Source organism: Brachyhypopomus gauderio, chromosome 2 (assembly GCF_052324685.1).
Source record: "Brachyhypopomus gauderio isolate BG-103 chromosome 2, BGAUD_0.2, whole genome shotgun sequence".
Classification (NCBI taxonomy): Eukaryota; Metazoa; Chordata; class Actinopteri; order Gymnotiformes; family Hypopomidae; genus Brachyhypopomus; species Brachyhypopomus gauderio.
In genome coordinates this window covers 17,573,744-17,588,421 of record NC_135212.1, presented here as the reverse complement: position 1 = coordinate 17,588,421, position 14,678 = coordinate 17,573,744, and the positions used below count along the sequence as shown (strand labels likewise).

Below are 14,678 nucleotides of genomic sequence, written 5' to 3'. Positions count from 1 at the left end.
GTGCTTCCTTTTATAGAAAAAGATTTACAGTATATTATGAAGAGTTCACTAAACTGTGTGTATGTCCTGCAAAATTGCAGAGAAACTATAACGAGTTTCTCATTATTAAATGTCTCATTATTAAATTAAATGTTTTTCATGTTTTTGTATTTGGAAGAAAGTGAAAGAAGCAACACATGCATTCCCATCTATATGTAGCTGAGATTAAAGTTTGTATTTTTGACAATTAATTGTGTTTGTTGTGGTAGAATGTCTATGGTTATTGTGAACCTCACCAAACCCTTATTTTCTGTGGGTCACTGTAGCCTATGCTTAATTCAGGAGTGGTCAACCTCTTTGCCTGGTTTCATGTGGCTCCCCAGCCGGTCTACGCTCTCACCTGCACTAACGGTCTGTGCCATGGCCCGGGTACCTCATCAGCTCTGAGGGCGACACACTGCTACATCTTTGTGGTGCGCGGTTTGTTTACAAGCCTAGCGAGCCACTAATACTAAAAACCGGCGTAGTGGAAAACGGGAGACTAGCAGCATGAAAGATCTATGCTATTGTGATTGTGCTTTTTGAAATTGTTTGAAATCGGATATTTGACAGCAAATTGTGCAAAAACTGGACCACATACAGGCAACTTAATTATTACTTCAACATTGCCACTGGAAGTACTTTGAAACAAAACATAGATCAGCCTTCTTCTACTCCATCCATGAGATAATGACAGGTGAAAATGACTCTTAGTTGATTTTTTTCCAAATTTGGGAATTTTTTCTATTGACACAACACAACTTACAGCACCAGAAAGTACATAAATTATAAGTATACAAGTTTCTAAACATACCAAAAAATGTTCAACCTTCTAGCTGCAGTAGTTTTAGAGATATTCACATTCAATTATTGCTATTTAGCCACTTTCGCAAAAGATGCGTGTGGGTTACAAAAATGGCTGTAACTCTTGAAATATTGAACATGGAATACTTTGGATTTTTTAATGAAACATATCTGCCTACAAATGGGGAAAGTTTGAAGGGATTCTGAGGTGGTCAAGTGGGGACCAATCCAAATTTTGGTTGATTTGACATGGAATGACCCCACTCCACTAGCCTTTGAACCTCCTCCCTGTATGGCCTTTCATTGCCATCAGAGATCAGTCCAACCAGAGTGGTGTCATCAGCGAACTTGATTGTGACGTTGTCCGAGTGGCTGCTGACACAGTCATAGGTGTACAGAGTGTAGAGGAGTGGGCTCAGCACACAGCCCTGTGGAGAGCTGGTGTTAATGCTGAGAGCTGTGGAGAGATGTGAGCCAACTCCCAACTCTCTGTACAAGGTCTGAGAGGACGTTTCTGGCCCTGCAGTTCCAGGTGGGAGATGGTGGCATGGAGCATTGTTGCTATGGCATCTTCTGTTGATCTGTTTGCACTGTATGCAAACTGAAGTGGATCGAGGGTAACTGGGAGGCAAGACCTGATGTGGTGCCTCACCAGTTTCTCAAAACACTTCATGACGACTGGTGTTAGGGCGACTGGTCTGAAATCATTTAGGCCGCCGATGCTGTCCTGTTTTGGGATAGGCACAATTGTGGCTGATTTCAGACATGGCGGAATGAAGGACTGGGAAAGGGATGCATTGAAGATCTTGGTAAAGACTCCAGCCAGCTGGTATGCACATTCTCTGAGGACCCATCCAGAGAGCCTATCTGGTCCAGCAGCCTTCCTGGAGTTCACAGTCTTCAATGTTCTCCTCACTTCATGATCCTCCACTGTGAAGCTATAATCACTGCAGTCGAATGGTGGAACAACGGACATAATTTGGGGGGGGGGGGGGGGTTACACACCACAACCCCCACGGTCAATGACTGAAAGCTGTGGCATGTTGCCTCAGAAGGACCTGGACAGCGACTGGACAGTTGTTAGCAAGCGCTAACACAACAAAACAACAAAATAACGGTGCCGATACATACAACTGACAACAGACAGACAGACGGTTAAGGACAACATCACCCAAAAATGAAAAAAAAAAAAACGGTTTCCAACGGCCATTCGTTAAGTAGAACTTGCTTCCCTACCTACCAAACCATTGAGACTGTGTCTGTTAACCGCGCGCTACGCTCACTCGCGAAAGTATAATCCATTAATATAATAATTTATTAAATATATTAACATTTATTTTTTTGCGACCCTTTGTTTTTGGCTCGCGACCCATCCAAGGGTCGCGACCCATAGTTTGAAAAACCCTGGGCTAGAGTAACCAAATATGTAAGTTTTAATGAAGCAGCTCCTCCTGGATACAGTTATGTTCATCAGCCCCGTATCACAGGGCGTGGAGGTGGAGTAGCCACAATATATGACACAGATATAGGTTTTACTGTAAAACCAACCACCTCTATTAACTAATTCGAAGCTTTGATAGGTGAAATAGGCAATAAATAAATAAATAATCTCATAGGCAATAAAACAAAGCTTAAACTAGTGACCATCTATCGACCACCGGGTCCTTACTCAGAATTTCTTAAGTAATTTGCTGAGTTTTTTTCGAAATTAGTCCTAACAATTGAAAGATTTGTAATTGTGGGTGATTTCAACATTCATTATGAAAATGAATTAGACCCACTGAAAACCGCGTTCGATTCCATCCTAGACTCAGTAGGTATAGCCCAAAATGTGACAGGACCTACTCACCGCTGTAAACACACCTTAGACGAAATACTTACTTATGGATTAAACATAGAACATTTGGCAATTATCCCCCAAAATGACGCCATTTCAGATCATTCCCTACTAATATATGAAATAGCTTTATACGATGTGCATCAGATGCGCCATACAAAAACCATGCACACTATCACATCCGACACCGCAGCAACATTTATTAACATACTACCAGAGCTACCGAGCACTATGCCATTGCAGCCCAATGAATTACAACAGGCAACACAACAGTTTTATTCCACACTCAGCAATACCTTAGACAGTGTAGCTCCTGTTAAAACAAAATTAATTAGGGAGAAAAAGCTTGCACCATGGTATGACTACCACACTCGTCTTCTAAAACAGGCAGCTCGAGCAGCGGAGTGCAAATGGAGATCCACCTCACTAGAAGTGTTTAGAATCGCATGGAAAGACGCCGTAGTCAAATATAAACATGCCCTAATAAAAGCTAGAGCCTCATATTATTCGACACTAATAGAAAACAACAAAAATAACCCTAGATTTCTCTTCGCAACTGTATCAAAACTAACAAGAAATATCAATGACACTAGTTCTAATACGGCACTTACACACACTAGTGATGAATTTTTAAACTTTTTTAGTAATAAAATAGATATTATCCGACTACAGAGTCATAATACATCACAGCCTAACCTCCAATCCAACCCCAGTAGTATAGATATTAGTAACTACGCATCCGAAAATATTACTGAGCTAAATGGCTTCGATCCTATATCGCAAAAAGAGCTCACAACACTAATTCATTCGTCTAAGCCTACATCATGTATATTCGACCCAGTTCCAACCCGTCTATTCAAAGACCTACTCCCAACTATTGCAAGGCCCTTACTTAATATGATTACCAGTTCCCTTAACCTAGGATATGTGCCCAAACAATTAAAATGCGCCGTAATTAGACCCTTGATTAAAAAACAGAATCTCGATCTGCAGATTCTAGCCAACTATAGACCAATTTCTAATCTCCCATTTATCTCTAAAATTCTAGAAAAAGCAGTTTACAATCAGTTAAGCCATTATCTCTAATCAAATAGTATCCATGAAAAGTTCCAATCAGGATTTAGACCGAACCACAGCACTGAAACAGCTTTACTCAGGGTAGTGAATGATTTACTGATATCGTCAGATAATGGGCTCATCTCGTTCCTTATACTGTTAGATCTTAGCGCAGCTTTTGATACTGTAGACAACAACATTTTGCTGGATCGACTAGAAAACACAGTAGGTATTAAAAGGAGTTGCACTCTCCTGGTTTAGATCATATCTGACCGACCGCTTCCAATGTGTAAGTGATAATAAAATATCTAAATCTGTTCAGGTTAAATATGGTGTCCCACAAGGGACAGTCCTAGGACCACTTCTATTTACACTTTATATGTTACCCTTAGGCGAGATTATGCATAAGCACGACATCAGTTTCCACTCCTACGCAGACGACACCCAACTATATTTATCGGCTAAACCCGATGATTTAGGTGTAAACAGTAAAATCCAGAAGTGTGTAGAAGAGATAAAACATTGGATGGCGTGTACCTTTCTAGCACTAAATCCAGATAAAACAGAGCTAATAATAGTTGGGTCTAGGGCAGCGAGAGACAAGATACGTAATGTAGCATTGAATCTGCATTCCTTTACTATAACCCCCAGCGCAGAGGTAAAGAACTTGAGCGTTCTTAGACCCAGATCTCTCGTTCGATACACACATTAATAATATAACTAGGGTAGAATTCTTTCACTTACGCAACATTGCTCGTACTATCATCATTACATTGGCTGCCAGTTAGATTCCGTATTGACTATAAAATACTTTTATTAACATATAAAACACTGCATGGCTTAGCTCCAGAGTATCTTAGTGAACTTATTGATCATTACAATCCAGCACGTTCACTTCGTTCACAGGATGCAGGCTTATTAACTGTTCCTAGGATCAAAAAGATCACAGCAGGTGGAAGAGCCTTTTCTTTTAAAGCTCCACAACTGTGGAATAATCTTCCTGCCTTTATTCGGGACTCAGACACAGTCTCAATGTTTAAAACTCAACTAAAGACTTATCTGTTTAGTTTGGCCTTTGAATAATCTGTTACATATTTACATCACATATCTTTCTTCTCTGAGGTTCACTTGGGGAGTAACACTGCAGTTGGAGCCTACAATTCCAGTATCATCGCTCCGACACGGAATGAAAACCTGGCGTTCATCATAAGACATTTACATTGACAATATCAACACCCAGAACTTTCATTCTAGTTACCTTATACTTAGCCTGATTGTGTGATTTATTTGTAACTTGTGTATTAGTCTGTATAATTTGTTTTTGTATAATTTGTGTGTTAACGGGCCGCCCAATGGAGGATGGGTTCCCTTTTGAGTCTTGGTCCTCCCAAGGTTTCTTCCTATTCCCCACCATCTAGGGAGTTTTTCCTTGCCACTGTCACCTTTGGCTTGCTCATTAGGGATTTGGACCCATAGTATTGTTAACCTTGTAAATCCTGTAAAGCGCTTTGTGACAACATATGTTGTGAAAAGCGGTATACAAATATATTTGATTTGATTTGACTTCTTTATTCATCCAGGGTCTCTGGTTGGAGTAGATCCGGCAACGTTTGTATACACAGAAGTTGATGTAGGAAACCACAGAATTGGTGTACGCCTCCAGATCCTCATGCTCGAATACAGTCCAGTCTGTACTCTCAATACCAGCTTGTAGGTGCAGCAGTGCTCCTTCAGGCCATGTTTTCACAGTCTTTGTGTATGAAGGGATTCTCCTCCTGCAGGGTGTGTACAGTATGTAAGAATCAGCAGCATGGACATGTGGTCATAGAAGCCTAGATGTGGTAATGGGGTTGTCCTATAGGCTTTCCTGATGTTGCTGTAAACTTTGTCCAGTGTTATTTCCCCTCGTTGCACACTGGATGTACTGCTCGAACTTAGGGAATACTGTTTTTAAGTCCATGTGGGTGAAATCCCCCGCTACAATGTGCACTGCATCCGGGTATGAGTTCTGTTTGTTGCTTATGGCTTGGTGCTAACATGCGCTTGTCGAATCTATAGTCACATTTTCAAATCTCTAAACACATTGAACAAAACATCAGTCTTCAGTGGCTATACTATTAGTTCAATTCATGTTGTTATGGCACAAAATGCAGTCATTTTACATGTTTTTATAATGCTTAAATTTTCTATAAACACAAGGTTATCCAATAACAAAATTTTGGATAATTTTTGCCTTATTTACAATTGCTTGCACACAGCATGTCAAAAATGAAACCTAAGGTTCAAAACCTTAAATACTGTATAAAATGCAAAGTTCTGCAAAAACAAAGGCAGCTGAAAAGCTATTACTGTAATACATATTTTTTGCACATATAGATCAATGAAATAAAATGAAGTACAGTAATGTACCAGGTCAGAGAGGAACAAATATAACAATTTGTCCTGCAATCTCAAGTGCAGGTTTGGTCCTTCACAAATGCCAGATTGGTCCCTATAACAGTGACCTCCTTCTTTAGTTTTTGAATGAACTCTACCAACAACTGGTTCCAGAAACAGAAAGGGAACAGGTGGGAGGAAACACAAGGACATCTGTGATGGGACAATGTAGCATTCTGTCATTATCATGTCATCACAAACTGGTTTATAGACCACCAACACGGTGGCTTGGTGGTTAGCACGTTTGCCTCTCAGCACTGGGGTCTTGGGTTCAAGTCCCCATCTGAGTGGAGTTTCCATGTTCTCCCTGTGTTTGTGTGGGTTTCCTCCGGGATCTCCGGTTTCCTCCCACAGTCCAAAAACATGGAGGTTAGGTAAATTGCCAGTCCCAGACAAATTCTCCCTGAGTATGTGTCTGTGTCTCTTTGTTCAATAAAAAGTAGTGTCTGAGTGTGTGTGTGTGTGCTTGTATGCCCAGTGGTGGATGGTGCTCTGCCACTAGGGTCTGTCCTCTCTCCCCTTCCTGCACCTCATTCAGTCCCCCAGGGGGCTGTGGCTTCCGGTAGAGAGTACGCTGTGCGCAATTGGCTGCCGCTTCTCGCCGGTGTGTGTGATTGGTTGTCTGTGACTTGTACCTATGTTAAATTGTAAAGCGCCTTGGGTATTCAGAAAGGCGCTATATAAATCGAACATTCATTCATTCATTCATCCAAGAGTGATGTCCCTTTTCCTTCCGCCCATCTCACCTTTCATCAACCCCACTAAGGAACTTTTTTCAGTCTGGAGGTGGAAGGTGTATGATCATCGGCCCCATGACCAAATGTCTCTCCTGGATGCAATGGATCCCGGCTGCAGAGACATTTCAGCTGAAGACTGCCAGGGGTGAATAAGGCATACCAAGCTTTTCTATCAAAGGTGCATGGCAAGGGCCAACATCAGATGTGATGAGGATGAAAACATGTGGCCAACTGCTGAAGACCACTTACATTACACATAACAAGACTGTTCAGTTTTGTATTCTGTTTTTCCCCATTGTGTGGCTTTTTTTTGTATATGTGTATTTTTACACATATGGGACCATGGCTAATTATCTTTACAATTACGGTAATTATTTTTTGGGTTAGGCCACAATTTACAGTAATGTCCATAATACAGTAAAATATAACTTTTACTGCAAAACTGTTACTGACTCCTTTTTTGTCTAATCTACATTCCATATAGTACCTAACAGTAAATATCACTCATAGTGTAGAGAATATGTTGCCAAAAATGCACACATTTGAAAAAAAAAAGTCCAAATGAAGTGGATTACAGTAAAAATGATCTGACTAAGAAAACAACAGATGTTACTGTAAAATGTCTGTTGTTTGCTGGGAGAGAGTAAAATATTACATGTAATACTGTTTCTGTATTGCCATCAAATGTTAGTTTTTTTTACAGTGGTTGTGCAGTGATTGACTATGTTCATCTCGAATAGAGAATCTGTGGATGCTGAACCAGGTTTGCTGTGTTTTAACAAAGTTGGTGTATAAAGACAAAATTCTGTTTGCGTTGTGAAATGCAGAGTTGGTATTTAGTTAAGAAAATGAGCTTTTGAAAATGATATTAACTATTTGGCTATTTGTGTGAGGTCAATGTGTTGCTGTGTTTAGAGTTTTGACAATGTATCACAAGTATTGGGAAACGCATGTTAGCAGTCGTCAAAAACTGTATTTATTAGAAATTATTTTCTGTGGGTCACTGTATGCTTCATATTCATATTAATTACATTTTTGACCATGTTTGGTTCCCTTTGAACCTGTTGCATTTGGGGCATTAAATGATGTTGCAATCAGTGTGAGGATATGTAATGGGATTTTTCCCCATGTGTGCCAGAAACATAGTGGATGCTGTACAGGTAAGATCTGTCATTCGCTATATCTGAGATTAGCAGAGCAAAGTTTTAGGGTCAAGCTTAACATAGCATCTTTATGTAAGCTCGAGATGTTAGAACACCAAGCTTTGTCAAAATGTATTTGCAAAATTTGTCCTTACCAGACTCTCAATACCACTCTGCTCCTTACACACTGTACTCCTCTTCTGATGGGTGTTGACATGCTCTCCATGAGTGATGGCCTAAGCTCCTCCCAGCTCCCACGTCCACTCCCCCATGGAGCTAGTACCTCCTCCCATTGCCCTCCTTCTCCCTGGAGCCAGCTGTGCCTGCGGTGTTTACAGTGTACTGGTCTGCAGGTCAATCTCTCTCTCTGCATCATTTCCACTGCTCCAGGCGCTCCTCTGAAGCCCTGAGGAGTAATGAACTCATTGAGCATTTCAGAGGCCCCAGCACTAGCACCGCTGCAAGGCTGCGTGAGCGTGTGTATTTTTCCGTTCCCTCTCAGAGTCGGAAGGCACTTGAATAAACAACGAAAACACTTCAGCAGGAACAGGAATATCGCTTTCAGCACTTCCGCATTTCATTTCGTGAATAATCCACTCTGGCCGGCTGGTGGTTTGGAGAGGCTCTGCCTCTGTGGGGGAGCTGAAACTCAGGGCATCATAGCTGCAGGCTTCTACCCGCCTCAAAGAGTTTTCTCCTCTGAGGAAAAAAAATTGCCACATTAGTACCGAAAAGCCCAGGCTTTAGCCAGCTTACCACAGATACCTCAGTCGGCCACACAGAATTGTGGGCATCGGTCGTCTGTACATCAAACGGGTTGTGGCACCCTGTGTCACTCTTCACTCCCCAATGCGCAGCTAAGCTGCCATCCAGCCGGAGTGATGTTTGAGGTAGAACCAAACCAAATGGGCGGGGCTAGCCACGACACAAGGATGGATTTTCCTCCAGTGGATTTGGATGTAGATTTATATATATATATATATGGCTATAAATTACATCATGAATCGTAATTGTAACGCTGGGGTGGTACCATGATCAGGGGGTGGACGCACTGGCGCTGGAGAGCGGGACTCTAAGCTACCTAAAGTAGCCATATAGTGCCTACACGGATCACTCTACTCTTACGCGGCATGGTAAACACTAGCACCGACAGACTACTAAAAGATCACTCACGGAAGAACACACCATATAACAAAGTTAAATCAAATAATTGTATTACATGAAGCACAACAGGAAGATTAACACACACACACACACACACACACACACACACACACACACACACACACACACAACTACCAAAAACATACGGTGAGCTGTAATACAAAGCTAGCAGAATGACACACAAAACATAACCAAAACAAACTGAACCGAAGACCATAAGAACACTTACAAAACACTCTGAAACAGGAAACACTGAACACCTATCTTACTTAAGCTAAACATAAACTCACAGGACACTATACAGCTGGAGTGCAACATAAGCAAACATGACTAAACAGAAGTAAACCATATACGACGTTGGGCAATATACAAGAGACACAACTACAGGAAACGTGTTAAATCTAAACTACTCATTGACAACACAAGGCGATATCTACAACTGAAGCACCACGAAGAGAAACGTGACAAAACAGAAACAAACCACACACTGAAACTCGAACGACGTAACATACAGCAACCTTTACCATGAAGCATAACACTCAAACATAAGTATAAGCAAGACCTTAAGAGAGAAATATATACCACTGCCGTACAAGACTCTGACTTCACCAATAAACGTTACTGTGCGTTCACACCGAAAGTCGCTCTCCGTCACCGAGTCGCCAGCATCGCGTCGCGTGGGGGCGTGTCCAACACCACGCCGGCATGCAGCACGTGACAGATATTCAAATCACGTTTTTAAAGCAGGACACAGTATTTATTTATTTTAATCTATTGATGACAGGACACACGATTATAAAGGAGTGCGTGTATAAAACATAGTGTGTGTGTATAAAACACATATATAAACCTAAAATGTTTATGTAATTTTTTAACTTTTTACCCCAGACCCGAAGATCAAACAGGAATAAAAAAAATCATAACCAATAATAGGGTAAATGCAAATTTATTGCAGATGTTTTTTTTTAACATGTCATTTTTTAACAAATGAACAGTATTCCCTCCAAAAATAAACATTTTGTACTGTAAATAAACAGGGACACATCGTAAAGTGCGGGACATCCAGAGACAGCCACTATCAATCCCTCCTCCATTTTGCAATCGGAACAAATAATCAGTAGGAACCAAAGTCAGAGGTGCGGTTTCGGAGGAGGGTGCAAACATACTTTCTGATTGGTAGTCGCCGCCGCGCGTCACTGCTCATTTGCATAAAGTTGAGGTGAGCTCAACTTGTTCGCATCGCTCGATTCGCGTCGCGTCGCTCACGGTCGCGTAGCGTCGCTGGGTGTCGCTCACTCTCATTGAAAATGAATGACTTCCGGTCGCCGTGTCGCTCTCGTCGCTTTCGGTGTGAACGCACAGTAAGACATGAAACATTGACCCACACTGAATACCAGGAACACAAAGAATAAATACAAACACAAACGAGCGACAGCTGAACCCAATGACAAAAACAGAGGCGGAACAAAACAGAAACCGAAAAGACTAGAGCAGGAGGAGCCAGGCTACACAGACAGGGAGGGGGCAGAGCCAGGTGTGACAGTAATAAAATCTGCCCAGTCATTTTAAAGTGTACCGTAGACCCCTGCTGCAGTTGGTCAGAAGAGAGAGGTTTTAGCCCAAATATTCAAACTACTAGGCTCCTCCCTCTCTCCCTCCTTCTCCATCTCCCTCTCCATCTCAGCTATGCTCCAGCCCCACCTCCAGGAAACAAACTAATGTTAGGATGACTGCAACGTCACAGTTAAATGAGTAATGCACTCCAGAGTGTACCATCATGGCTTTTTGGTGTTAATTGATTTTGAAAATCAAATAAAAACCAAATCAAGGGTAATCAGCAACCTGTGGAGCAGACATGGTGCTAACATACCATTTAGTTTAGAGCTCTGTCAGGCTCTGTAGATCTTTTGTTTTTGTCATGTTGTTGGCAAGGTTGGGCAGTTCTTTCAGTGACGGTGGTTATTTATCTCACATTGCTTTTGCAAAGTCCCTGACGCCGTTCGCTGTTTGCACTTGACTGAGTCAGTCTGTGCCTGTAGAACAGCAGTGATTGGCACCTCTTCAGACACTCCTCCTGGCTCTGATTGGCTGTCTTGTTTGTTTTGGGCAGGGTGCAGTCTTGCTAAATGTTTCCATGGATTATTTGGCTCAAGCACGACTGACAGTGAATTTTAACAAATATGACAAAAAGCTATTTATATATGGGTTACTTACTGCTGCTGTTACCTACTGAGTTCCCCACATGCTTTACGGCATCTTGTAAAATGAACACTGTATATGTTTGTCACTCCTCACAAATGTATTGAATTATGTTACATCGTGTCTTCTAAACAACCGTATCATCATGCAGCTGTACCAGACTGATAGACCTGGTGTTTACGTCTCCCTTTATTGACTGAGATACACTACTATATACTTCCAGAAGTGGAACAAACCTTGGGGTCCAATTAACAGGTACTGATTTTTTGCAGGCTTACCTCTTCTTGTCTGAAACAGAATGTGCTCTTTGGGGCATGTAGTCTATTTTATAACTATGGCTGTGTTGATCAGAAGAAAAAGACGTTTCCAGTCTCTGCATGGACAAAATGGCCTCCCACAGGAATCTGCTACAATCTAGTGTGTAAGTGAACACTGCTTTAAACAGGTGCTGTGAATTATTTTGTGAGATGTGATAAGGTAGCTACATCATCAATCCTCTAGAAATACAAACGAATGTCTAATACGATGCATGAAATTTTCTATATTACTTGGCTAGTTTGTTTGTTTGTATCTACATAAACAAATCAAACCATTTAAGTATATAAATAAAATGGACAATGCAGAGAAAATCATACTGCAGTCCAAATTCTCCCAAGGATGAATTTGCTAAATTGAATCAGTAGAAGCAGTAAAGTCTAGCTCTAGTACATCCAGTTCTGATTCCTGCAGTTCTGCCCCAGTGCATCATTCGGTCTGCAATCTTTCATGTGCTGCAGGTTTTTCCAGGGCTCCTGTACCAAGTCACATGACCTTTCACTGGTCCCGTCCAAGACAAAGCACAGTCTCCATAATCCTATTTAATCTGCCTCACAGGCTGCTCACTCGATGAAATGGAGCTTATTTTGAAGTGGCTAATACCCCCGGCAACCTCAGCGAGCGGTGCGCCAATCCTACTCGGAGCTGCAGCCGTTCGATGGCCCACTGCCACTCCTACCCCGTCTTGCTGTGAAGCTCACATGCAGCAGGTGATCCTGCCCTGCTCACCAGACATGCGGGGCTCCCTCACTCTTCACCTCAGTCATTTCTTCACCTTCGCCACAGATGCTCCACCACCTCCGTCGTCTGCGAGCCGACCGCCTGAGATGGCCATTGGCCCCACTGTCAAGAGTACTGGCTTGATCTTAAAGTAAACGCTTTAATAAGTCGCATGTATACCGCCGTGCTTATGGTAATCAGGGCAGTCTGGAGGATGAGTGAAGAATGAAAGGGAGGCTTCTCGTCTTGGCTTTCTCTGAGCAACGCGCTGTGAAGCGTCTGACTTCAAAGTTTGCAGTAAGATTTGTGGGGCCTTGTGTTTCAGTATCTCCTGTAGCAGCACACAACACATGGATCCTCTCTTCTTTGAATCTCATTTGTCTTACTTCAGATTCTTTCCCACTTGCCCTTTAGAGTCAAAGATGAGAGTGCAGAGAGAAAGCAGGGGATGAGGTGAAACCCCTGCACTTAGTTTCATGACCCCATCATGCATGTAATCACCAACTTACCTTCTGTAGCTTTCGGCGTGTGTGTACATGTATCTAGGGAGAAGATGCCATGATTGAAATTTTACTGTTGTGCAAAGAGAGAAGAGTGTGTGTATGTCTGTGTGTGTGTGTATGTGTGTGTGTGTGTGTGTGTGTGTGTGTGTGGAGGGGGGGAGTAAGTGATGGAGGATAGTTAGAAATGCTGTTTGTCAAGCAAACCCCAAGACACAAACAGAAAGATTAGATGCAAGAGAGAGTGAAAGAAAGGTGGAGGGTATGGAGAGAGAGAAAAAGAGAGAGAGAGAGAGAAAAGAAAGATCTCATTGAGAAAAGAGGAGCAGGTAAAGACAGAGAGAGACAAAGTCTGAAAAGACAGACAGACACATAGAACAATGTCTCTGAGGAGAGCTTGAGGAGAGGAGATGAGAGGAGAGGTGTCTCATAGCCACATGATGCAATTTAAGAAGACTCACATGGCTTTCCTGTCTCTGGGCAATCTGTCAGCTGGCTTAAATGCATGGAATAAACAGATGCTATCAAAACGCTCCAAAATCAATTACTCCACTGGGATTGCTCTTGCTCACACATGCACTGTTTTGTTGCTGAGAAACCCAGAAATATCAGGAGGATCCTGCTTTCATGTGATTCCTTTCCTTCACAAGACTTCACACATTTTTTATCATTATCTTGTAATAGGAATATTACTAAAATAATCAAAATGTTAATGTTCTAAATGTATTTTTAAAAAATACATGTTATCAACAAGAGAGTGCTCACTGATGGATGTTATACATTTTAAGAGTCTTAACCATAGAACACTAACGTTGGGTATATTTTATATTTTTTGGTATAAAATTCCAGATAAAATATAGTTTTCATCAATTTATTAAAAAAGTAAAACAATGTATGACAAGTTTTGGAACCCTTCTTTACAACAAGGGTTTTTACAACATCACATTACAAAAAGGGACCATGGATGACCCTATAATAATAGGAGTAATCAGGTAACCTTTAACAGGTAATGTCCTAACAACAATTATAACGCTGCTGGGAACTTGGTCTTTGGTCCCCCTTTTGCTGGGACATGTGAGCCCTGTCTGGTAAAGGTACAGTCACTAACATCATGTAAACTCCATCCATAAAATATGTTACCCTCTATCACTAACGCCTCTTGAAGAAACCACAAATGGGAGGAGGGAATCAACCATACCATTAATGACATCAATGATTGCCCTGAAGCACCCAAAGTCCCATGCAACTCAATGTGTGGGTGAAAATGGGCTTTTGGACATCATTACTAGGACATGATAGGATACAGTGAAGAGCTGAGGGTGTTAGCTGTGGCTGGTGCATGCCATTCACTTGATTGTAGTTCTGTGGTTAAGGTACTCATTGAGTTCTTAGTAGGTTGCTAGTTCAAGCCCCACCACTACTAAGCTGAACAAGGCTCTTAACCCTGGAGTTGTCTTCAGTCATGCCTGTAAGTTGCTCTGTATAAAAGCGTATGGGCTTGCTGCTGGTGCTGGTGGTCAGGCAGTACTGCAGCTGCGCAAAGGGTTGCCAGGATTTTCATCAGGCCAGATGTTACATGGGAGTCAGTGATGGTGGCCAGTCAGTCTGGAGTGGACAGGTCGAAAAGCAGAGATAGGAGCAGCCTGTCAGGCAGAGATGACAGCATTAGCATCAACATGCCTCCCAGGATCCGTCGGGGGAAGGGGGGTGTGGTGGGAGCAGCGTTCACTAATGGAATGCCTTCAAGGTG

General features: G+C 42.0%; 1 long non-coding RNA gene and 1 pseudogene across 1 annotated transcript; both read left to right on the top strand.

Annotated features, from left to right (window-relative positions):
- The first annotated feature begins 1,844 nt into the window (after positions 1-1,844).
- On the top strand, positions 1,845-4,806 carry LOC143508646 (uncharacterized; annotated as a pseudogene).
- Positions 4,807-11,378: 6,572 nt separating this feature from the next.
- LOC143508795 (uncharacterized) lies at positions 11,379-13,552 on the top strand. Its single transcript, XR_013129474.1, has 3 exons — positions 11,379-11,648; positions 11,745-11,814; positions 12,267-13,552. It is a non-coding gene; the product is annotated as an uncharacterized LOC143508795 (long non-coding RNA).
- Positions 13,553-14,678: the final 1,126 nt, after the last annotated feature.